Source organism: Neopelma chrysocephalum, unplaced genomic scaffold (assembly GCF_003984885.1).
Source record: "Neopelma chrysocephalum unplaced genomic scaffold, ASM398488v2 Primary Assembly neopelma1_102, whole genome shotgun sequence".
NCBI classification, from domain to species: domain Eukaryota; kingdom Metazoa; phylum Chordata; class Aves; order Passeriformes; family Pipridae; genus Neopelma; species Neopelma chrysocephalum.
The window spans coordinates 3,002,270-3,026,762 of record NW_020897765.1 but is presented as its reverse complement, the minus strand read 5'-3'; the positions used below and the strand labels follow the sequence as shown (position 1 = coordinate 3,026,762).

Genomic DNA, 24,493 nt, shown 5'->3' with positions numbered 1-24,493 from the left:
CAGGTGAGGGGTGGGTGAGTCTGTCCTGCTACACAGCTCTCACAACCTACTGAATGGGGCAGGAGCCCCCCAGTCATACCATATGAGCAGGTATTTGCTTGTGCAACTCCCTCCTTTCCTTTCTGTCCTTTTGCCCATCCATCCACTTTTCCCTGAGAAGATGATTTCTGGTGCTTTTTATTCTCTTCAGTATCAGAAATAATTGTTAGAGAATATCAGTGAATGAATGACTGACTGAATGAATGAAAGACAGCGCTGTTTTCATTTTACTTGAATTCTGTTCAAGGCAACATCAAATGCTGTTTTCTTCCTCATTCATTCCTAGGGGATATTTTGCTGTTGTATGTGTCCTGGGCACTCGATTGTAAGCATTGCTGTAGAAACCCGTGTGAAACGTGGAGGGAGGGAGGGAAGGATGGCTGTCGAGAGAAGAAAGCTTGGAAATGTGTGCATGTGGCTTGAAAGCGCACAGTGAATGCAACTCTTAAGGTGAATAACTGCCTTAATAAGGAGCTAGTTTGGGGGTTTTTTTCTTTGGTAGTGTTTCCTTATACTTTTCTGGCACTTAGTGCAAGAAACATTCCCCCCTCCTGGAATCATGAGAAGTGATGTCAAAAATTACTCTGGTCTAAAACTGTCTGAAGTAATGGCAGGTGATTTTGAATTATTTAGTTTTTTCTTATGAAAATAACAGAGCGGTGGGATAACTACACCTAAATATTACCAAGTATTGAAAATACCAAGAAAAAATTCAGTTATTTAATTAATAAAAGTATAATAATAGGAAAGAAGGATGCATTTTGGTTCTGATTGATTTTCACTACATCCCTTTCAATCACAGAAAATTGTATTGTTTTTGTTCTACAAATATTGTCAAGATAATTCACTTACCCTTTTTAACTTATTACAGGGCTTTCATGGAGTGGATTTTTAATTAAAAAATAAAAGGCAAGACTCAGCCTTTTTTTATTTGGACCACTCAGTTTGCATTTCAATCTTTTTTATGATGCCTTATTGAGCCCTTAGTTGCATGTCATTTACAGCCTCTGCATCTACCCTTTGACGTGGTTTGAAACAAGTGCAGCTATCTCATTCAAATTTGGCAGACTTTTCCATCTAAAAATTCCCACACACCTTTTCCTGCAATCCGTTTTTACGGAAGAGAAATAACGCAACAACAGAAGCAGCATTCATGAAAAAATGAAACTAGGCACTGATTGTGGGAGATAGAGCCCACAACAAACCACTTTAAGTTATATGGTTCTCACTGATTTAATTCCCGAAGGAGGAAAGAACTCGCAATTAAATTGCATGAAAATTGGAGGTTCTGTGTTGTATGTGGTCTCAGAGTTATGTAGCAACATTTACCTCCCTGCTGAGTTTTCACTTCCAAGCAGTTTAGCTGTATATGTGTGTCTAGTTTATTGTTTATTTTATGTTTCCTTGCCTTTTTTACTTTCCCCAACCTTATTCCCCAGTATGTTATTTCTGGTAGCAGGATGCAGGGTTTGGATGAATGACTCCACAGGGATTCTCCTGCTCAGTATTCTGCAGGGGTTCTCCTCAAAACCCTTTAGAGCCCGCTGGCAGCGAGCAGGCACAGCTGACATGTGACCTCATGACAGCTTTCCTCTGGCACTGCACAACACCCTCTGGAATATCCTTACTAATTCTTATTTGTTAAATTCTGACACTGTGCCAGACAGAAATACCACGTCAGTTCTGGTTTCAGAGAGCCATAGTCCAGAGAGACGTAAAAGGGTAAATACATAAAAGGGGAGACTGAAGAGGGAAAAGAAATTTATATGTAGTTGTAATGTGTATATTTAATGCATAAACATGCTGTCAGAGTCCCCTGACCACACAATCAAACTTCCAAACAGATTTATAGCAGGTGTCTTACAGTAGATTTAGCCTTTGTACCTGAATAAAGATGTTAATAATCAAGAGGAATGATGCTGGATGAGAAGGAGCTTAACAGGAATAAGACCGCACTTTGATGAGCTGGCAAGTGCTCTCCTAATAAGTTCAAATCAACTGACTACAACAGCACAGTTTTCATCTTGTCTAAATGGTGGTGATCCTCCTGTGTCTGCTGGGGCTACTTTCATTTACATGACACCAAAAGCTGATGTCTTGGGATTTTACAAATCTTTCATTTGAATTTTAATAAGCCTACATTACCTTATTTCCTTTCAGAAATGACTTCAAACTCTGTTTATAGTTCTGCAATATACATTTATCATTTTCTATGCAAACTATTTACAGGTACCTATGTGATGAGCACTATTAATCTTTTATAAAAATAGAAGTGTTTGCTGCGTTTTGTTTTAAATAGTTTATCCTGTCAACTTTTCTGCTACCTCTACATTTGCTCCATTTATTTTCTTCCTACTCCCGTTATCAGGGAGTTTCTCACTGCCGTGCAGAAACATGCTAAGTACCTTGACAAATGTTTGTCATATGCAGTTCACTCTTTTTCTCCCTTCTCCAAGTGGGAGATTGTTTATCCAACAGTGTTGTACTTTTAAGGGGGTTTTGTAAATTATGTGTGCACCATATATATGCTATAAAATACTGCGTTAACAAAATCAAAGAGTTTCTATTGTGCTTGGGAAAAACAAGACGGTGAGGTTTTTAGCTCCCACAGAAAATTGTTCTGGTCTGAAAACTGTCTTCTGCACAGCTGAGCTTTATTCAGTTGTGATAAACTCTTTTGCTGTCTGTAGCTATAGCAGCCTTGTTATAGAAGGAGATCATTAGATTTCTTGTCTAAAAGAAATAGCACATGGAAGCTGAGATGGCATTTGTCACTGTAGAAGCAAACATCACTATCCTTCTTGGCTTAGAGTTCCTTGCCAGTTGATTGCTTCGATTGCTCTGTTGTAGACCAGCTGGCAAGAAACAAATTTGGGTCATCATTTGGGAAGAAGACATCGATATACATGATTTTTTCTTCTATCCCTAATCATGTCAAATGCCTACACGTGATTCATTCTATTGTCCATTACTTTCAAAGTTCCATATATGCTTAGGAGATTATTATTTGTATGACTATCACTTCCGTTTTCCTAATATTGAGAATATTTGTTTGATGTATGTAAGATTTGTAGTTTTATGTCCCATTCTTCTTGGGACATAAGCAAAACCTTTAGGAAAGCTGCAAAATTCCATTTCTATAGTATCAAAATTTCTGTCATTTTTCTTATTCTCTGGGTAAATTATGGTGAGATTTCTTTACTTCTTGTGTTACAAGTACTGATTTTATTCATAATCCATGTTTTTCCATAGTTGTTCATTGTGAATCCATTCAGGCCATGGAGTGAAGTAAAAGAAAAAAAAAAAGTCAGTTTACATTTAGCAAGCAGAGGAGAATTTACGTTAACTCATTTCTACATTGGAATTTTTTCAGTAATTTCTGCATTTGTTTGAGATTTTACCTTTTGATCTGTAGGGCAGGGACCACTGTAAATATGTAGTGCCTGATGCCAGTAATTCATGCAGAATGAATGGACTGTGATGGATGACTTTGTTTCAACAATTGAAGTAAACAGATGAAAATTTTTACCTTGAGACCTAATAAGAGATGATGAATGAGAATTTCTGCTGAAAAAGAAGTAAGGTGTATTTTTCTAGGGCATGCTATAGTTCTGACAAATCCCTGGGAATATGATGAAAAGCAGTCAAGCAGCTCCATGGAAATACATACTTTTCCAAACAGAGAAAGTGAGGCACTCAGTGAGACATGACTTCATAGAATCATAGAACATCCTTAGTTGGAAGGGACCCACAAGGATCGAGTCCCTTGGTCTACAAAGTGATAAGAGCTGGTCTAAGTGAGACCTCTGTTTCTCTTTTGCTCCATTTGTAAGACTAAAAAGAGGGCAACTCTTTCCAATTTCAAACTCAATTTAGATGGAACAGAAAAGGTGTTGGCATTGTTAGGCTTTCTCTCTTCTGTGGGGAAATGATTATCTAAAATGCAGTTTCAGGCATTGAATTTCTGCTAGTTCCAAGCTGGGACACCATGACATTTTAATTTTAGGCTCTGTTAACCAATACCTTGCAGTTCTCAAATCCATTGAATATTTTGATATATTTGGAGTCTGGTCTAGCTTTGGCAAATTGTTTCCAATTATAATCTCACCACCACAAAACACGAAGGCCAGCATTGTGAGGCTTGCTTCTTGCTAAAGGCACCTGACCATCTTTTTTACTTATCAGAACTGAGTCTTGTATCCCTGAGCTGGAAACCTGTTAATAGAGGTTACAAGAATTTGCACACATTAAATACTCCCACTACAAATGCTATTAAATTAAATAAACACTTGTTAATGAGAGCTAAAAGTAAAATACAGAGAAATATGCCAAATTGCTTGGAGTGATATAAAAGGCTTAGTGCATCCCAGGATAGGTGGAATTTACTCAATTAAATTAATAGCCTGCAGTCTATGTTTACAAAATGGCAATCTCCATTTAATGAATCAAATTGTGGTTTTTTTATCAGCAACTGTAAGACACACTGTGTACAATGAAATGACTTCTTTAGAGTTGTCTCTGTCTTTTTTCCTTCCTTCTACTTCCACCTTTTCTCATTTCCCTGTAAATTTGATGAAAGGAATTCTGACTCCTTCTTGCAGCATATGCTGATGAGGAACTGTGAGGTTCTCAGTCTCTCTTGAAAGGCACTGCAAACTGAAGAACAGAACTTTCACTTCTCCCCTTGGTATTGTTTGATTGCCTGTGCTTTGCCCCAGAACACAGTAAAAACCACTGTTGATGGATTGACTGCATTCATTTGCACATATGACATTGTTAACAGCATTTTAAGCAGAGGATGTATTCAGCATGAAGCTCTCTCAATTAATGTATCTGAAATCACCAGCTTTACTGCAGCATTCAGAAATGAGTATTCATTAAAAATTTAATAACTTGATGATATAGCTTTTACTGCATGAGTGGTTTAGACATGTACATGTACACATGCCTGCCTCCTGAAAGTCAAACCTGGGACACTTCCAGGTGTTCATAGTGATCTGTCCTGCTTCTTTTTTCTGTGTTGTTGAATCCAAGGCTGCTGGATTTTTCTGAATCAGCACAGTAGTACATCAGTGTTTTTAAAACTAAGTTTAAGCTTGTGGAGTTCATGAAAATGAGATGTGTCTGATTTGCTTAATAGGAAGAGGTAGACAGGAGAGATGGGTGGGAAGAAGGGTTGCTATTTAGCATCATCTGTACTGCGTCTCAGGGTGCACACCTGACTGTCTTAGTGGTGTGATGGATCCCTAGCAAGGTATATTTTTGTACACGTTCAACCAAAGTCAAAAACCAAAAGAGACTCCAGGGCCCTGTGATGATTGGTAGAGGGATCAGAACAATAGGTAGTGATTTCATTGATCCTTCTGGTAACAGGGAATAATAATGATAGGATTAGGCAGATCTATCCAATCAATGCAAAACTCCAAAATTGCTCGGGATTTTTGACCATGGGATAATCTACTCAATCCCTGATCTACTGACACCTGGCGGGATGCACCTATCTCAGAGGGGAAAACGAGTTCTAGCACAGGAGCTAGCAGGGCCTGTTGATAAAGCTTTAAACTAGCTTGGAATGGGGAAGGGGACGAAACTAGGCTCACCTATGATGAGTGATGGGTTGATGTGCCAAAACTTGAGGAAATGAGAACTAATGTGATCCCTCAATCTGCTGCAGATGGTGTTGGCTACAATGTACCCACACCTGAAATGTTTCTGCACCAATGCAGGCAGCATGAGGAACAAAGGAGAATCTTGAAGCTTTGGCCCAGTCTCTTAGATTTGACATCATTTGCATAAGTGAAACCTGATGGGAAGAGTCCTGTGGCTGAAGTGCCCTGTTAGATGGTTACAGGCTCTTTGGAGGGATGGGCAGGGCAGAAGAGGCAGAGGGGTGGCACTGTATGTAATAGAAGGATTAGGATGTATGGAGCTCATAGTTAGTAATGGCACAGTTGAGAGTCTCTGGGTAAGAATCAAGGGGCAAACAAGTAATGTGGATGTCATTGTGGCAGTCTACTATAGACCTCCCAGCCAGGACAACGACACCGATTAATTATTCTTTGAGGAACTAAGTGACACTCCCAAGTCAACTGCCCTTGTCCTTGTGGGGGACTTCAACTTCCAGAAATTAACTGTAAGCATCACACACTTGGTATAGCCTGGCCAGAAGATTCCTGAAAAAGCAGGATGACGACTTTGTAGAACAGGTCCTAAGGGAGCTGACTCAGAAAGATGCCCTCCTTGATCTACTGCTTGTCAACAGAGTGGATCTCATGAGCAAAGTAGAGATTTGCAGCCATCTTGCCACAGCAACCACGAGGCAATTGAGTTTAAAATCTTTTCACAGCAGGAAAAGTACCAGCAAAACCTCAACTCTGGGAATGAGGAGAGCAGACTTCAGACTGCTCAGGGAATTAGTGAGTAAGGTCCCCTGGGAAAATGTTTTTGCAGGTGCTGGGGCCCATCAGTGCCGATCACTTTTTAAACATCACCTCCTAAGGAGACAGGAGCAGCAATTCCCAACTTTCAGAAGTCAAGCAGGTGAGGCAGAAGGCTGGCTTGGCTGAGCAGGGATCTTCTCTTCAAAATAAGTCAAAAAAGGAAGGTGAATGCCCAGTGGAAACAAGGTCAGGTGACATGGGAAGAATACAAAGATGCTGTAGGGAGAAAATCTGTGCAGCCAAAGCTCAACTGGAGTTGAAACTGGCCAGAAATATGGGGGACAGGAAAAAGAGTTTTTCAAATACATGGATGGTGATAGGCAGTATGGAAATACCATCGGCCTGTTGCAGGATGAGGATGGTCACCTCACAAACAGGGACAGAGACAAGGCAGAGGTGTTTGACACTTTACCTCTGTCTTCAACACAGATGACAGACCAAGGGGGTTTCAGTGCCCTGAGCTGGAGGACCGTGACTGCAAGAATGATAAACTCCCAGTCGATCCTGAAATTGTGCAGGATCTGCTGCTCCAGCTGGATCCCTACAAATCTATGGGGCCTGGTGGGGTTCATCCAAGAATCCTCAAAGAGATGGCTGATGTCATCGCAAAACCTCTCTCGATGGTTTTTGAGTGGTCTTGGGAATCTGGAGAGGTCCCAGCTGACTGGAAGCTGGTGAACATTGTCCCAGTTTTCAAGAAGGGCAGGAAGGAGGAGTTGGACTCAATGTGAAAGTAACACTGGATCTTGTGCTAAGAGAGTTTACAGAAACCTGACTTACATAACATGCAGGTTAAGAGGGTTGATAGTGATAACTAAATATCACTTTCTGAACATTTCTGCATACCCTTAAAAGAATATTCTAATCCTGTATTTACTTGTATGCTGGCTAAAGATATGTGTCCATTTTTACTACATAAACAAAGGAGAATCTGATTTCAGGTTTTAAAAGTGGTTTTATAAATACTGGGGGGGGGGGGGAAGAAAAAGGTGGTTTTAATCTTCCTGAGCAGAGCCAATTTGTTATTTCACTAATTTCCACTTTGATAGTTGTGTAAGCTGCACTCCTACTGAGTAAATGCCTTGTAGTCCTGTGAAAATAAGAAGGCCTGATTTAAGAATGTGTGCAACTGCAAGAGGCAGAATGATCCCCTGAGTAAAATACTAGACAAGGACTTCTCATACCTGTGAGATTTCCTTTGTTCCTTTTTTCCTTTATGATGTTTGCTAGATTAGTGGTCAAAATCAACAAGTCTGTATATCTTGGGTGCATAAATTTATTGCTAGGTATGGGTCTGATTTATTTTTTTGGAAATCATTTCATGAACTGTAGCTGCCTATAGAGCTGGGTTAGCCTGAGTCTAATTGGTTTATTATCCAGGATCAACTTGTAACCAGTGGGGAGAGGTAAGTACCACCAGGTTTGAGTCAGCCCAGTCTAAGGCAGGTGTGTGAAATGCTGGGACAAGTAAACTTCTGGGTCTGCTGGTGTGTTGTCTGTCTTTCAACATTGCAGGAGCTGAAGCACCTAATTCAGACTAAATATAACTAGTAACTTTGAGTTGCGAAATAAATCTCTATCTGGTTTTTTTCTCCTCTGTGGTCAGGACAGTAGATAAATACTGTGAAATAAAGACTCTAGAAACAGTGCAGTGCTTATTTCAGTGACTGAGACTTATTACTGTTTTTGTCTCTCCCACCACTGTAAAGTCTGAACACCTGTATATCTTAGCTTTAGACATGGACAAATACTCACAGAATGCTAAGAAAGTAGAGAAAAGGTGATTCCTTGGGGCTGGTTCAGCTTTAACCAAATTTAATGCATATAATTCAGTATGCCTATTTTCAAAAACTTAGAAAACCATTCTCGTTTTGGTAGGGGGGTTTGTTTTGTGCATTTGGTTTTGTGGGTTTTGGTGGGTTTTTTGTGATTTGTGGTTTGTTTGTTTTTTTTGTCTTAGGTAAGTCTAAGTAGAATATTCTATAGGGAAATGCTGCTTCAGATTGTATGTTATTGTCAGAGACCAGGGAATGTTTTGGGAGGCTGAATCAAAGAAAACCCAGCAATGTTTTTTTCTTCTAAATTTTAGCTTCCTTTTTTTTTTAATAAATACTCTCTGATTAATTTAATTGGCTTTGAGAAGAGTACTAGAGCATACAAAATTTTTCCTTAATGTTTGCCTGACACTTTATTATGACATATATTTATTTTAAGTTTCAGGAACTTTCTTAAATTGTCTTCAGATTTTTATGCTGCTCTAGAAGCTGGCAGAATAGGTCAACTGTACAAGAGTGAGATTTTCAGTACATATACTATTTAATATCGGATGCTTGATTTAAAATGACATTGGTAATTCTGGCTTTAGGATGTAGACAAAATTCCCATCACAATTACATTACATTACATCTAAATTACAACATTTTCCATTGCTCACAGAATCCTAGAATGTCTTGGGTTCCAAGGTATCTTGAAGCTCATCTACTTCTAGCCCCCCTGTAATGGCAGGGACACCAACTTGATCGGGTTTCTCACACACCCATCCAACCTGGCTTTGAACATTTCCAGGGACATCCACTTCTCTGGGAAACCTGTTCCAGTGCCTCACCACCCTCACAGTAAAGAACTGCTTCTTAATATCTAATCTAAACGTACCCTCTTTCAGTTTAAAGCCATTACCTCTCATCCTATCACTGCATGACCTTGTAAACTCACATTTAAGCCATGGCTTTATTTTTCTTTTTGCTTTTACTTCTATCTTCTTTGAAAGGGTTAGATCCAGCAAAACTCTGCCACTTTTAAGCGAAGTGATGCTGGCTGTGGTTGTTGATGCTCAGAACATGACTGATGGTGCTTAGCATCAAGCAGAATCAGCTCCCCTGCATGTGCTAAATCTCCTCATAGACTATTTAATCTGCAAACAGAGCTGTTATCTTTCAGCAGGAGTTTTCTCTAGATTCCATTTCTAAAAGCAACTGCAAGAACAGATAAGAAATTATATCAGAGTGAAATAAGAAATGGAAAAAGAAAGGAAGGAAAATAAAAAATGGGATATGTTATAGAAGAGCAGATAAATATCTGAAAGAGAATAGTTATAAAATATTTAAAATTACATTCTTATTCTTCTAAGCCTTACAATCACAGGGATCTTTTATATTTCTGTTATTTTAATATATAAATTAATACATACAGGGGCTTCAAATGACCTGATGATCTTGCTACTTCAGTCAGTATTTATCGTGAAGAGCATGCAAGCTAGACAATTAATCCATCAGCAAAGATAGTATTTCAAAAATCAGTATGTTCTTGATGTATTTTATTTTGATTTTTTTTTTTTATTTAAGGCATCTTTACTTAGGTAGAGCTCTCATTTTGGCTTCTTTAGAACTGTTGATTGTGAAACCAAATCTGTTGCTTTCCCTTTTCCCAAGTTCAGTGCTGGAGGCAGAGGGATGTCTAGTGATAGACAGACTGCTGTTCTCACTCAGTCCCGTTCACTGCACAGGTTTGAAACCACAGTATATTGCATGTAAATGCTTGTTAAAAGTAATGTGAATGCCTGAATCAAGCTGTGATTCCTCAGCCTGATGAGGAGCCTGTTGCAAAAAGGGGCAATGGCAGAGTTATGGAATTGAACAGTCTGCTAAGAACAACTTTCCTGACACTTTCCAATTTTGGGAAAAAATAATTTCTTGGTTTGTTGCCAGCCTTGTTTGTCTGCAGTCCCATCCTGAAGTTGGGATATAATATGAACATTATTTACTTTCCTGATGAAAGCTTAATGGTTCAGACTATGAAGAAAAAAAGGCAAGCTTTGTACTATCTTATCAGAAAAAATAGTTTGTTGATTGGTTCTCTTTCTTTTTATTTCTCAATTTGTAAAGTGATTTTTATAAAATTTGTGGGTTTATCTGCAGTGTTGAACACTGTTTAACTGTTAACATGAAGTAGCTGTATTTTTGTCTTTTGTGTAATGTGTTTGTTGTTTACAATATACCACTGCTACCACTTACTTTGCATTGTAAGCAAAAATCTATTCTTCATAAAACTGCAACCTTGTTAGATATTTTGATAGATGATGCTTTGCATCATGGCAGAAGAGGCTAAGCGCCTGACCTGCTGGGCATTGTTCTCAGCACTCTGTCAACACAGTCCCGTATGATGTGGACATTCTGTTCAGAATCTGTCTTCTGATTTAATAATAGAAGAATTTTGTTAATATGTATTCTGTTCCCTGAGGAAGCAAACTATGCAATGATTAATAGCCTCAAACATCTATAAATGTTTACTCTGAGTATTTTGCATTGCTTTGCAAATGGTAAGTTCCACAATATTTTTCTAACATACGTTGTGTTAAATATTTTCTACTTATCTCTTGTATTTGAATTCTTCCTGCTATGTTGTTTACATGTGGCTAAAATGAATCACCAAACATTATGCGTCACCAAAACCTTTTGCATTAGGCTTTGAATATGTCCACACAGAAGATGATGGTGACTGCCCTTTGCATGGGCATGCACAACTTCAATTTAATCTCATTAGCTCCCTTGCCAGCAGAAGTGCAAGTGCAGCAAATTCTTTGTGATCCAAGAATGCACTGATCCCAAGCACACCTCTGGAGCTACCTTGTCTTTGGTAACCTGTCTGGCTTAGATTAAAGTTGTCATGTTCCACAACTGTAGACAAAAAACTTCATGCTCAGAATTTATTTTCTGGGTAGACATTTTGCCTGTGTCAGCTCACATGCACCATTAACCCATACATAGGAAAATTCATTCAGATGTTAATATTTTCCTAGCATTATTATTATTGCTACTTTTTATTTTACAAAAAAACCCACAACCTTTATGGTGATTTTAATACACCTGGCTAACAAGCATTTTTGGACATCGTATAGGTTTTCATAGTTTAACGCCATTTATATAATAGTGTGAAAGTATTCAAATCAGTGCCAGAAATGCAATTTCTAGTCTTTTTGAGGATAGACTTAGAAATTAAGAATATTACATAGAATCTTGAACAAAATACTTTTGAACTGATGTGCAAGTGAAATCAGAGGTTACTGCCAGGCATCAAAGTGGTGATTCTAGATTTTAAATTCAAATTTAGTAAAATTTGGACCTCAAAAATGTGGCTGGTTTTAGAATCTTCTCAATCAAAATTTTTTAAAGCACTCTGGACCATGCTATTACTTGAAACATCCCAAAGTAATATTCCTGAAAACAGATTTTTTTATAGTACCCAAACTGAAAGAAACATAGCTTGAGAGGAAAGGAACATCTATATAAACATCACCTTTGTATTATAAAAATGCTGTATCCATGTTGAGATGTATGTGGCAGACAATCCATTCGGATGTTAACCTTAGCAGCACATAGGACTGCTTAGACAGTATAAATTAACTGCTCAGAAACTTTCTCTTGCATTACACTACAAATTTGTTTGTTTGTTTGTTCATTTATGAGTATCAAGCACAGAGGTTTTATTCCTGTCTTTGTGTTTCAGACTGGGAAGTAAAATGTGTGGCTCCAAAACAGGGAACTAGGTATCCTAGAAGTTTAATGCTTGGGTCCTGCATATGCCATCAAGATCAGATGTTTAGGTTTTCACAGTGTTGGATCAGGGATCTAGGAAGAGGCCGGGCAATGTTCATCATTTTAGGTAGTTAGAAGTTCAGAACTAATAATTATAAAGTGATGCTTATGAAGGGAAAAAAAAGCTAACTTCACAAATGACCCTTGACCTACTGACCATTACTGCTGAAGGGTTATGGTGGATAGTTCTATGAAAGATTCAGTTACATCTACAGGAGTGGTCCTGTAGAATTAGAAATGTAGGGCTTATTAGGAAAATAATAGAAAACTAAACATGACAATGTCACTGGGCAATTGCAACATTTCACAAGGCAGTTTTACATTGAGTACTGTGTGCTGTCATGGTCTCTTTCTCCCAGAAACAGTGCAGTAGAACTTGGAATTGTTCAGAGAAAGGCACCAAGGATAATCCAAGGTTGTTAAGCTTCTCAATATATTTTCATTTCCTAATGTTATCATAGTGTCTACAACAGGATGATAGATCAAAATGTTAAAGCTAGGAAGGAGGTTATTTTTTAGCTGGTGCTATGACACATTAATTTTATGATAGGAATCCTTCTTCATGTGTTCTCTAGATAAAGCTGACAATAAACAACTTCTGCAGTAGCTTCTCAAATGAAGTATTTGCAATTTCAGGTACTGTGCATCAATTGCTTTATCCTAAACATGTTATCACAGCCCTATCCCAATCACATTTCTTTTCATCTTTTTCAGAAAGAAAGGTATGTTCCTCTTTTTTTTATCTGTGGGAAGAAGGTCTCCAAGAACGTTGCATATTTCACCAATAAATCTTCATTTTATTAACTGGGCTTACAAAAAGTGTTTCCTAGGAGATTGTGTGCCTTCTCTCAGTTAGAGAGAGGGATGTTTCAGCTGGGTGGTGGTAGTGATGGTGGTGTGTGCTTTTAATAAGCCTGGTTTTACTTTTAGCTGTAAATTTGCTGTGAAAAGAGCAAGCATCCAAAGAGCACATTGTTAGCAGAACACCTTAGGGGCAGGGAATATGTGATTTTCTACTTAATAGAAGCACCAGCAGGCAGAATGCTCAATCTCTTTTTGTTTTGTTTTTTCTACTCCTATAGTTTTTTCATCAGACATAAGAAATGCAATAAGCAATTACTAACAAATACTACTTTAATTGTTTATTTTAGTGTTCTGAAATAGATATTTCAGACAAATAATACTTTTATCCCCAAGAAATTTAAAAATTTGAATGAATATGTGTTATAGTGGAGGTTGCAAAATGCTTTTTTTAACTCTGGCTTACATTCTTGTAATGACTAACCATAAAATTATAATAAGCTGCTATGGTCCTGTGCACAAGCACTTTCTGAACATTTGTTTTGCCTAGAGCCAAGTCCCAGCACAAAATAAAAAAAAAAAGGCAGCAACAAAAAACACTTTTAAGTATACTGTGTTTTAGGTAGAAGTTTTTTAGAAAGATATCTGGATGAACCACTGGAAATCGTTGGCCAGCTAAAACATGGACCACCTGAAACATAAGTTTGATGAAGTGCAAAATAAGCTTCTGGTAGAAATATTCTAATCTTCACTGCAGGTATTTTATTTCAGTTTATTCAGTGAGGTCTATTTAGTGATTTTTTTCCCTAAAAATTAAGAAATGGTCTGAAATTGGAAAAGCCTGAAAGTTGGTCATATTTTTAATTTACAGTTCATGATTAAAATACAAGAGAAGTACTGCTTACCAGTTCTAAAATTTTTAAGACTGGGCTAACCAAAGTCAATGTATTTAAATTGCAAAATAAAGATAGTACATCCTTTGTATTTGAAATAATTTTATTTATTTAATACTTTAAATTTAGGTAGATTTTTTTTCACCTCTCTAGTGCATTTAAGTGTTTAGCTTAAATAATATGAGTGAGAAACGTTCCACCTAACATTAGTTGTTGAATTCCAAGCAAAAAGCTTGTCTTCCCATTTTAGTCAGAGGGAGAAGTTAGCCATTACAGAAGAGAAATCACCTCATCATTAAAAAGAGGAATCACATGCTGAATTTGCCTCTTATCTCCACTGAGTGCAAACAGAACCTGTGTTGCCTGCCGAGACTGGGTGCTTAACTTCATATGGGTGAAGTGAGATTACTCCCTTACTAAATTAGTTTAATATTTTCTTTTCTGTTTAGCTTAAACTGAAATACAATCTTCTGTTTGTATGCATAGACCCAGATAAAGAATAACCATTAACTTGTCAGTAAGAAATACTCCATTCACTATTTTCATACTTAATAAAAAGTAAAAATTAAAGATTTGAATAAATTTTACTAAGTGACACAGTTATGCTGGCCGCTGTTTATAGGTATATTTGGTCTAATGTTCCCTGGTTGCAGTAAGAGAGGAAAAATTACCAGCCATAAAGGCTCTTCTTTTCTTTAAAGAAAAAACCTTACAAAATGAAAAACAAGATTAAACTTGAAGATTTAAGTGAAGCTCCTCTGCTGACTCATTTAAGTCCTGATTAAATTTGGTGATTCCAATCATTTTGATTTAGTTCTGTGCACTCTTACGTACAGTGAATTGTCCCATTAATTTTAATGAGTCTATTTTATGTGCAAAACAAAACACCTGCTCACATCTTTGCAGAGAGTAGACATTGCAGCATAAGGTTTCTACTTTAATTGTTAGCTAGTCTTGATTTTACTATTAATTTATAGTATCATATTTTCCTTAAAGATGTAGCACATATATTAACCGCTTCGTCTACGAGTTTTATGTCAGTAATGGGATCGTTGAAGTCTTTTTTCTCTGAGTGACTGAAGTGAGTCACTGAAATATTTTGCTTAGTTCCTTCAGAAGCTGCTCTGTGAACTAGGCAGAGCTTAAGGAAAGATGAAAGTAAAGAAGTAGAGTATCTTTGCTTTTATAAAACCACTTCTTTGACTTCTCAGCTTGTTAACAGGGAAAGAGAGATATTTATTTATTTATTTATATTTAACATCTACCATTTCAGTACCAAAAGTGCCAGTGCAAAATGGCTGTGGAAATTTAAGTTCATGCTAGAACTGGAAGCCAGATTAATTGGCAGGTTGTTTGTACGCTATTTCTGATTCAAATAAATTCAGTAATGTAGTACATTTTGTAAGATTTACCACTGGAAAAGGTCAAAGGACTAAATCAATGACAGCTGACAGAACTGTACATATTGTCAATATGCTTGCTAGTACGCCTAGCAAACCTGCTAAACTTGGAACTAAAAATTAATCTACTGATAATGTCGAGTCTTTAAAGAAGCATTCAACAAATGCACTCACTTGTGGCATTGTACTGAAATATTTAAATTTAGCCTTTTCATGTTGGCAGTTTATTATTCCTCTGAAAGGAGCAGCTATGCAAGTGTAGAAGAGAGAGAAGATCAGTTTATCAGAGGTCCAGACATGTGGTAGGCAAACGTGTAACAGTATTCCCAAAACCTCATGTTCAAAAAGTAGGTCAGGAGAAGAAAAATAAGAATTCAGAAGAGCCGTCATGATTTACTGTATAAGTAAAAAGTAAATGAAAAGCATCAGCTAAGTTTTGGCTCTATACGCTTCCATTATTAGGCTGAGAAAGACTGCAGGACGTGTGCATTCAGTATGTCAGCATGACTTTATCAGGAAAAAGCAAAAGCACCTTTATCTCTTAAACTGATGCAAAAGGGATGTTTTTTAGTGAAGACAAACAGGACTTCACAAACTTCCTGATATCTTAGTGTGACACCTGGCATTCTAAAGGTTAGAAAAAGTAGCTTGGGCTGTCAGGACTTTGAAGAGGAATATTTTTTAATGTAATGGAGATTTGCTTTGATTTGATTTCTGAAACTGTAATTTTTTTATCATGCATCGTGAGCAACCATTCTGAAAACAGATGTAACGCAAGTTGATAATGTTTAGTTTTCAGTCCACCTATGTGAATGAATGGGTCTTAGCTCTTGGTTCCAAAGGCAGCAGCAGCAGATGATGTAAGGAGCTATGTTTTTGACACCCAGCTCTGGTTTGTGTTTGCTGCAGGAAGAAGTTATTCCCCTGCCTTACCATCCCTTGGAGAGTTCAGGTCATGCAGCAGTGCTCTGTCCTTCTTATTTTTACTTAGTAACAGCACTTCGAATGATTGAAAGAGAGAGGGGAGGGAAATATTCTTCTTATTTATTTTCATATAAATCCCTCCAATGCTCAGTAAAACCAGTATGATGTTTAGAGAACATGTTGAAGTGTGGAAATATCTGTAATCGTTAGTGTTGTGGGATAGACTACAACACATCCTACCACAGCACTCCCGCACATGAGGAGCTACGTCACCGCTCCTATGTGTTAGTAAAGGTGGACATTTCTGTTCACTTTTATGCCTACCTTGCAACATTCTAAGCCTGGTTAGAAACATAAGAATTTCCTGCTAGTTAATCTGCAGCAGTTATAGTCCAAGTACACGTATGTATTTGTGTACGTGCCTTTGAAATGCAAATCTGTTCCATGGTTTTTAGAGTCCAGACGTTATTTTATGTGACCACCATTTAATCAGTATCATGCTTGAGCCTCACTGAAATTGGCAGCATTACAGATGTTATTTTATGTGACCTGCATTTAATCACAGATGCTCTGTGAATCTTGTTAAATATCGTAGGATCACAGAGATTCTATTTTAACATTGTCTAACATAGTAATAAGAAACCTTTTGCTAGTGAGACCTATACTTACATTTCCTCATTTCCTTCATTTAACTAAATTAGTTTATCCTGGAAACATCAAGGAAAGGATTCCCTGTCCAACTCCTCCTATTTCAAAAATTAGTATGAAAACATTTTACTTTCAGAGCTGATCTAGATGCAAACATTCTCTCTCCCTGCCTGTCTACTTCTCCCTTTTTATCTCCCTCCCACCCTCTCTCTCTCTTCCCTTCTCCCTTTCTCATCTTCTCCCCTTCTACATGGTTGAAATCTAAGAAACATCTGTTATATAAAATATTTTTTACCAAACTCTTCAGAGAATACAGAAGTATTTTTAATAGTTTATTTTTCTTCTTATATTTTGTTGATTATTTTACAGATATTTATTTTAACCAGGTATTTATTTCATGATGGCAGAAAAAAACAGGATTTTCTCTCAAAACAAGCCTTGTTACCCACCCATACTTAAATGACTTGAGGATTACAATCGAATGTTATTATATTAATGTTACACTGTACTGCTGAAGCTGTCATTGACAGCAAGATTCACTGAGGTTTTTTACAATTCTCTGTCACAAGTCAAGTTCAATGTTATCTTTATCGTGCTACAAAGGTTTACACCAAGGCTACACTCCATGAACAAAGTAATTTAATAAGTTCAGCAAATCCTAGGGCTGTGCTTACACTTGAGGAGTGTGAATTCTTGGTGGTATGGAGGAGGACCTTTCACATGTTGGGCTCCTAAGTAGCTAATGTAGCTGTGGTGAGTAGCTGACAGTGACAAATTTTGATAAAGTTAGTTTTGATTTTCTTAGTTCAGAAAATCTTGCTGCCTTGTTGCTTACTCCTCAAATCAAATGTTTTTAGAGTGATATGGATCAACAATATGTACTGCAAAATCAGAAAGTGTTGCTTATCCGTATTTGATCAGAGAAATTGTATGACATTTAATAAGATCTGTGCCGTGGTTTATACTCCTTGTAAAACGAAATTGGGATACTTAATATTTCCATTCTAAGTATGCAATGGATAAATATGGATAAATATTGGATCAACCATACATTGCAAATGTTTTAACATCACTGGTCTGCATTTTTTTAGCACAAAGAAAGCAGGCTTGAATTTTTGAGTATATTCCACTCATGCACTGTTACAGATTTTTAAGTCTTATTAGGAGAAAAAAGATTTTGTTTTTAAGGGCATAATGATGAGCACATCTTTAGTCTTTGATCATGGAGTGGTTTTTGCTGACAGTAATGGTTTCTTTTTCCCCACACACATTTTTTACACTGTTGGGGTTGTGGGGGGACGGAAATAGATAGAGACGTTTCCAGGACCTTCTGTAATAATTACTCTTATTTATTCTTTTTAGTATTTTTCTTAATGTTCATTATTTGACTTTACATACTTTACAGCTAATAAAAGCTTGCTAAAACTTCACCTAGGGTGTAAAGAGAGTATGTTCTCATGTAGAAGGTTGTTGAGGGTGGGAGGTTCATCACCTCTCTACAGCCTGAGGTACTTTGCAGTGGGTGTGCGCCTGTGTGTGCATGTGAGCATATCTGCTGTATAACTAATATCTGAGAAATAAAAATTGCAATGGCCCTTCCTAAAATGAGAATAAGTTTTGAAATTAGGAGAGATCTTTTAAGGCAATTTCTTGCCTTTATTAATATATAAACTGCTTCAGAGTTGAGAAGAGCCTGGAGATTAAGTTGCTTAATCCTATGCAGGTTTTTTTCACGTTAATCCATTGCCTCATTTTGTCTTAAATGCCTCATAATTGTCACACCTTACACCTGTACTGGCCTTTAGGAGGGGCTATTTATTCCAGCTGGACACAAAAAATCTTTCTTATTTTTGTGAAAAAGTTACAGAAGAAGAAAGATCAGTAATTCTTTTTTTTTAGCTTCTTGGGTTTTTTCCACCAGGAACACTCAGGTTTAAGTTCCAAAAAAGTTTCCAGTGTGGCTTGTTGAAGGCATCAGGAGGACCCCATGCCAAGAAGCACTTTTGTTCCTTGGTGTGTAAAATGAAGCAGAGGTTTACAAACACTAAAAAAAATAGTGAGAAGGGAGAATAGATGACAAGGAGTGAAAGAAAAGAAACAGAAAATAAAGAATAGGCTGCAAAAGAGGGAGGAAGGTGGATGAAAAGAAAACATTGTAGGAGTTATGCTAAATAAATGACAAAGGTTGGCATCTGTCTATCCATCTGCCATGGTCAGAGGCTTTGCTGGAGGATGAGACCAGTTAGGTGTTTATATTTGAGAATGAATGAATTCAAATCACAGCCATACCAAGTCCTTCTCTGAAAGAGGAAGGGTACCTCTGTGCGTATCTGTGTTTCCATGATTCAATCATATGTATGTACATATGTCCTGGATCTGCAGTTCAATGCCAGCAACAAAGAGTCATTATTTTCAATGATGCTTTTTATTAGATTTAATTAAATTTATCAAAAAGAAAAATTCATAAATTGGTTATATTTGTATGTAGCAAGTCAGAAATGGCATAATCAGCATAGACACATGGACTCTCAGTGAGTGAAGCGACAGGACAGTGAGATCAACACTGTCAAGAATACAAAATAAGTGTTTCTATCCTAATTTTATATTAAAATGGGGACTTTCCTTTTGATATATTCTTCTGCTCTTATATTTGATACACTGCCATCATTCTCAGCTGCACTCTCAGAGAAGACAGTGTTCACCTTTACTTTTAAGCAAAGTGAATTAAATAAAAGAAATATCTTTTTTTTCTGTTGTAGTATCACTGCTATTTAGTATTACTTTATCTGCTTGATGTTATTTGGCAGGACCAGTTGGAGCTGCAGACAAAGCTGTTAGAAAGAAAGCAGGAAAGCATAGAACAGTTTCAAACGTGAAATGTCTCCAAGAGAAAAGTGAGGCCCTTTGAGAGTAGAGGGAGTGCTAATAACAGGGAAATGTCAACCTCCATCCAGGTGAGCTAACAAGATCATAAGGCTTAGGACTGAAAGACAGAGAAAGCTTAAAAGTGTCTCTCAACCCAGGAGAAAAGAGCATCAGCCAAAACTTCTAGAAATGTTTTTCTGACAAATTGCTGAAAAGCTGTTGCAGCAGGGTTATGCTTCTTTGACTCTGATTTTACCTCAGCTTGCAACGAAGGGACAATATTTAAATAAGAACTTACAGCCTGAATTATTAAATGCATTCCTTGTTTCAGTGGGAGTTAGTGATACTAAGTACTGAATATTCTAAATATTTCTGAGATTCTGAACCAAGCTGCACAGGCCAATTACAATTTTAATCCTCATTGAGCAAATAACTAATACATTATTTTGTTGAAACACTTTCAGTATCTTTAAAAATATTTGTGTTCCAGAGAGAAGAGGTTTTCTTTAAGTGGAGTACCTGAGGGGTCTTCTTTTCTAGAGTACTGAACAGGAATTTTTCCTGATCCAAGCCAAGAAGAGCCAGATCATAGTGGATCTTGCCTCAGAGCAAGGCAAAAGAGTCCAAGCCTGCCAGCTGAGATAGGTGGTAGGGAGAGAGGGAAGGGATCTAAATTAAAATTGTGACATAGTGAACAAGGTGTGTTGCTACTTCCATGTGAGTAAACTGCCAAAGGATCATACTGATCATCTCTTGAAAGATATGGACAGTATTTAGTCAGTCTCGAGACAGGACAAAAAAAGGCAACACTTACTAGAAGAACCCATCACTTGAGTTCTTGATTTCAGCTGTTCAACGTGTAAAAAGCCTCTTCATGAATATTAAAAATCTTCAGTGTCCCAAATGGTTTTTAGCTTAGTTTAATAGCTTAAGCACAGTGGTCAGCAATCATCAAAGAGTAAGAACACCACACTTTCTTTAGGATACATTAGGTAAGACAAACCTGTCAGCATGGCCAGTTTCCTGTGTCAGCCCTGCTAATCTAATAGTGCTTTTGAACACTGGAAGAACAATTTGTGTTTTCTTTGCTTTGGCTTAGTGCCAGTCATCTGAGAAATGTAGTGCTTTGCTCTTTTAAGTGTATTAAACTATGCTTGTAGAGTGAGTTATGTTGATAGCTTGTTTTCTTGGAGGGGAAGACAGCAATAAAAACGATTTGTGACCTTTTCTTTTAAAAGATAGACTTCAGACATCCAAGAAATCAGTATTTGTCCAACATGAGGCCCTTTCACTTGCTCACTTGCTATTATCCTTTTCACAGTTTGTTTTTTTTTATTTTGTCCATTTTTTACAGTCATTCTGAGGGTGATGTTTAAAAAAAAGAAAAAACCTGAAAAATATGGTAGGGATGTCTGAATCACTTCATATTCTTATAAACCAATCCTTGGGACTTGTGCGAAGGAGAGAAAAGCTGTTAATATATGTAGAATTAATTCTGATGAATTATTTAACATGTAGGAATATAGTGTATAATCTCTTTGAATAGTCCTTCCATTTTAAAGCCTTCAGTTCTTTTGGGATTGAACAATGCTGGCTGATAGTACTGAGAGTTGTAATACATTCTGATATGTCCTGTCTCATTTTAGTACAGGTAAATTAAAAGCAAATTTAATTCTAATTAGCCAGATGGATTGCTCAAAGGGCTAGGTCTGTGAGGTAAAATTCAAGCTTTTAATTTCTTGTGATCTGAAATTGGGGTTATCTATGATTGATTATTTGAACATCTGAAAAATTAAGATAGTCTTAAGCAAATGAAATGGAAAGCCTGAGAAATGATGGTAGCTTGCATCTAGAGCCTTTATAAGACCGCTGTTCACCACAGTGTGTTATGGCATTTAAACAGAGATGTGGTTTTCCTTACCTATTCTGAACAAAAAAGTCAGTAAGTTCCAGAGCTTTCTGAGCCTGACATATGGGTTCCTTGGAAAAATCTATTATGTATGATAGTCACTTGTTTGACTTTTTTCTTACTTGACTTAACTTGAAAACATGGCAGTGCCATCTCGTTGGGATACAAAGTCCAGTTTGGTTTCTGAATAAACCAGAAAGCTCAGAACAGAAACCTATTAGGATATATTAGGTTTCGGCTCCAGTTAATCTGCCATAGTTCATGAAGGAGTCACAGCAGGGTCACAGAAATAAATATGATCCAATGGTGCTATGATTGTAAAATGTGGTATTTGGGGCACTTCAGGTGAATGAAAACTAATTACATTGTGCAGAGAATAGGTAAGACTTTTTCTTTCCTGCAGTGCTGCATGGAGCTTTGGTCTTCCATCTTCTGGAGGGATTAACTAAAACTGGAATAGGCACTGAAGGAAGAGCAAAATTAAATACAGAGCTGTCAAAAAGAAAAAAGACTAAGAGGTCTTGGCTTGTTTAGCCTTCAAAAATGGAAGCTGAGCTGGTTGATTTCATGCATGATTAGCAGGGTAAATAACACAGAGGAGAAGAGCCATTTAAACTATAGAATAATACTGGCACAAGAACAAATACATACATACTACTTATGAATACATCTAAGTCAGAGTTTAGGAGAAATATATAAGATGTTCTTGGATATCTTTCTGCTAGGTTAGTAAGACCAAGCTACTGTGTGACTACCAATATGATCAATTTATGAAGGAGCTTGTGAATTATGGAGGTATTAAGTTTGATACATAGAGTGAACAAAATAAAGAGACGGAATTATACCTTTGGGTCGTCTTAATTTTTTTTATGCACTCAACTGGATATATTAGTCTTGAGATGTTTTCTGTAAGAGGTTGCTGATCTATCAAAATTACCACAGGTTTACTTGAAGGCTAAACTCTCCTTTATTTATGCTATGATCTCATGTACACTTTAAATCCACCCTTCTCTTCCTATTCTGTGCCTCTTTTTATGGCATCCAAGTGCCTTTCAGAAACGTGTTGATTAATATAGCTATAATGTATCATACAAATTATTCATTTTCTCTTTCTTTCTCATAGTCTTCAGGAGAAAGTGTTGTGCCACACACACACATAGACAGAGGCACACAAAAATATATGGGAAGGCATGCTGAAAAAATGGACTTTATCATAGCATGTGTGGGTGAGGTGTTGGGATTAAGCAGATTTTCATCCTATATTCTTTTACATATTCTATGTGTATTCTGGTTAAGTTATAGGAGAAATGAATGTGGAGCATCCTGACTGAGTTCCTCAAGCCCGTGCCTGAGGAAAAGTTTCAGATACTCAAGAAATCACTAAGGATCATATTTTCAAAGGCAGATGTGTCAGAGGAAGCAAGCAGGCATACTGGGACTTTCAGAAGCATTTTTTTAAGCCTTTTATTTTGATCAGCTGGAATTGAGCACTGAAAATTGAGCCAGTGATCTGCCTCATTTGATGTGTACCTCACTTGGCAAATTTCTTACTAAGATCCTTAAAGACAAAAAATAAAATCAGTCTGACATGATATTTTATACGGAATCAGCATCATGAAAAGTTTAATGCTTATAAACTTCTCAATGGTTGGGGTTTTTTAAATTATGTTAACATATATACTATATGTTGATATTGCTTGTTGATGTAACTGTAGTCTAAAGGAAGGTGTTTACAGCAGCCCATACTGTAGAGAAAATGCAGTGTTTGTGTTGATAACAGCTGTAATCCCTTGAGAGTGTGTCGTTTCATGTTTCTGTTGTAAAGCTGGAATAATAAATTAAATATTGCTAAGTCCAAAAGATTATTTGTCAAGATGGAGAACAGTGTTCCAGACAGCTTTAGTGGTAGGACGTGTGACTTCCAAAAGGCAGTACAGAAAAACATGGTACATTAAGAGACAGATGTTTGCTTAAATTTCACTGCAATTGAACCATTTTTGTAATAGATAGTGATAACACTTATAAACAAATGTCAGAAGAGCAAACTGATTGTGAGCACATCATTTCAGGCTATTGCAACTGAATCTGTGAATCCTGGTTTCTGTGCATTTAGGGCATGTATTCCACAGTCGTGTAGTTTAAGGTAGCAGACTTAGAATTAAGTTTCTCAAAGGCAGATTGTAACAAACATTGCAGTCCTAGGAAAAATCTGAGTACTAGTCAACTGCAATAAAAACACCATTATGACAAACATTTAATAATGTACAAGGCTTCATGGAGGATTCTAACTTCTCTGTAATGTTCAAAGAGCTACTACAGCTGGCAGTGACTTCAGCCTGAGCTCAAAGACATCTGCATGTCTGACTGCAGTGGCATTGCATATCTTCTGGGAGTGTGAAAGGTTAGGCTTGGAGAGAGAGTAAGTGCCTGTACTTAGAGCAGTAATTTGTACTTAGAGCAGTAATTGTATCTCACAAGGGAGATACAATACTCAATTAACTGAGGGGTAGCGTAGAAAAAAATGGTACCTCTCTTTCTCAAATATGAATCATTCTGTCTAAATCTGAGCAGTGACAGCATAAGCTGCTGTGATGGTGTTTCATTAACTGTCCGTTTATTGGTTTTATATTTAATGTATGGTCTTTATAACTGCAGTTGTTTCAATTGGGCTTGTCAAAACTTACACTACAATCGATACTAATTGTCACCCTTTTTTAGCTTGTTCTGTTAAGTTGCCAAAAATCAAATGGATGTAAGTTGAATTATCTTCCACTTCTAAAACTGTGAGCTCTAATTCAAGATATTTTGATAGGTTAACCTGCTTTTCTGCTGCTCCTCCCTTAAATAAAGAGTACTTTAATTTCTAATGCTGTCAAACTAGAAATGCCCCTCCACTGAAATTTGGAGTAAACAATTCAAAATAGTCAAAAAAGGCAAAAGTGTCAAGAGACGAAAATCTGCTAGATGTGAGGTTCCCTCTCAC

At 37.1% G+C, this 24,493-nt stretch overlaps 1 protein-coding gene and 1 long non-coding RNA gene across 2 annotated transcripts in view; one reads left to right on the top strand and one right to left on the bottom strand.

The window, feature by feature from the left end:
• The window catches only part of PLXDC2 (plexin domain containing 2), a 257,231-nt gene that overhangs the window by 58,038 nt on the left and 174,700 nt on the right, over window positions 1–24,493 (top strand). The window lies entirely within an intron of this gene.
• LOC113973497 lies at window positions 4,455–5,933 on the bottom strand. The gene is made up of 2 exons (XR_003536232.1): window positions 5,640–5,933; window positions 4,455–4,695 (listed from the first exon to the last, which is right to left on the bottom strand). It is a non-coding gene; the product is annotated as an uncharacterized LOC113973497 (long non-coding RNA).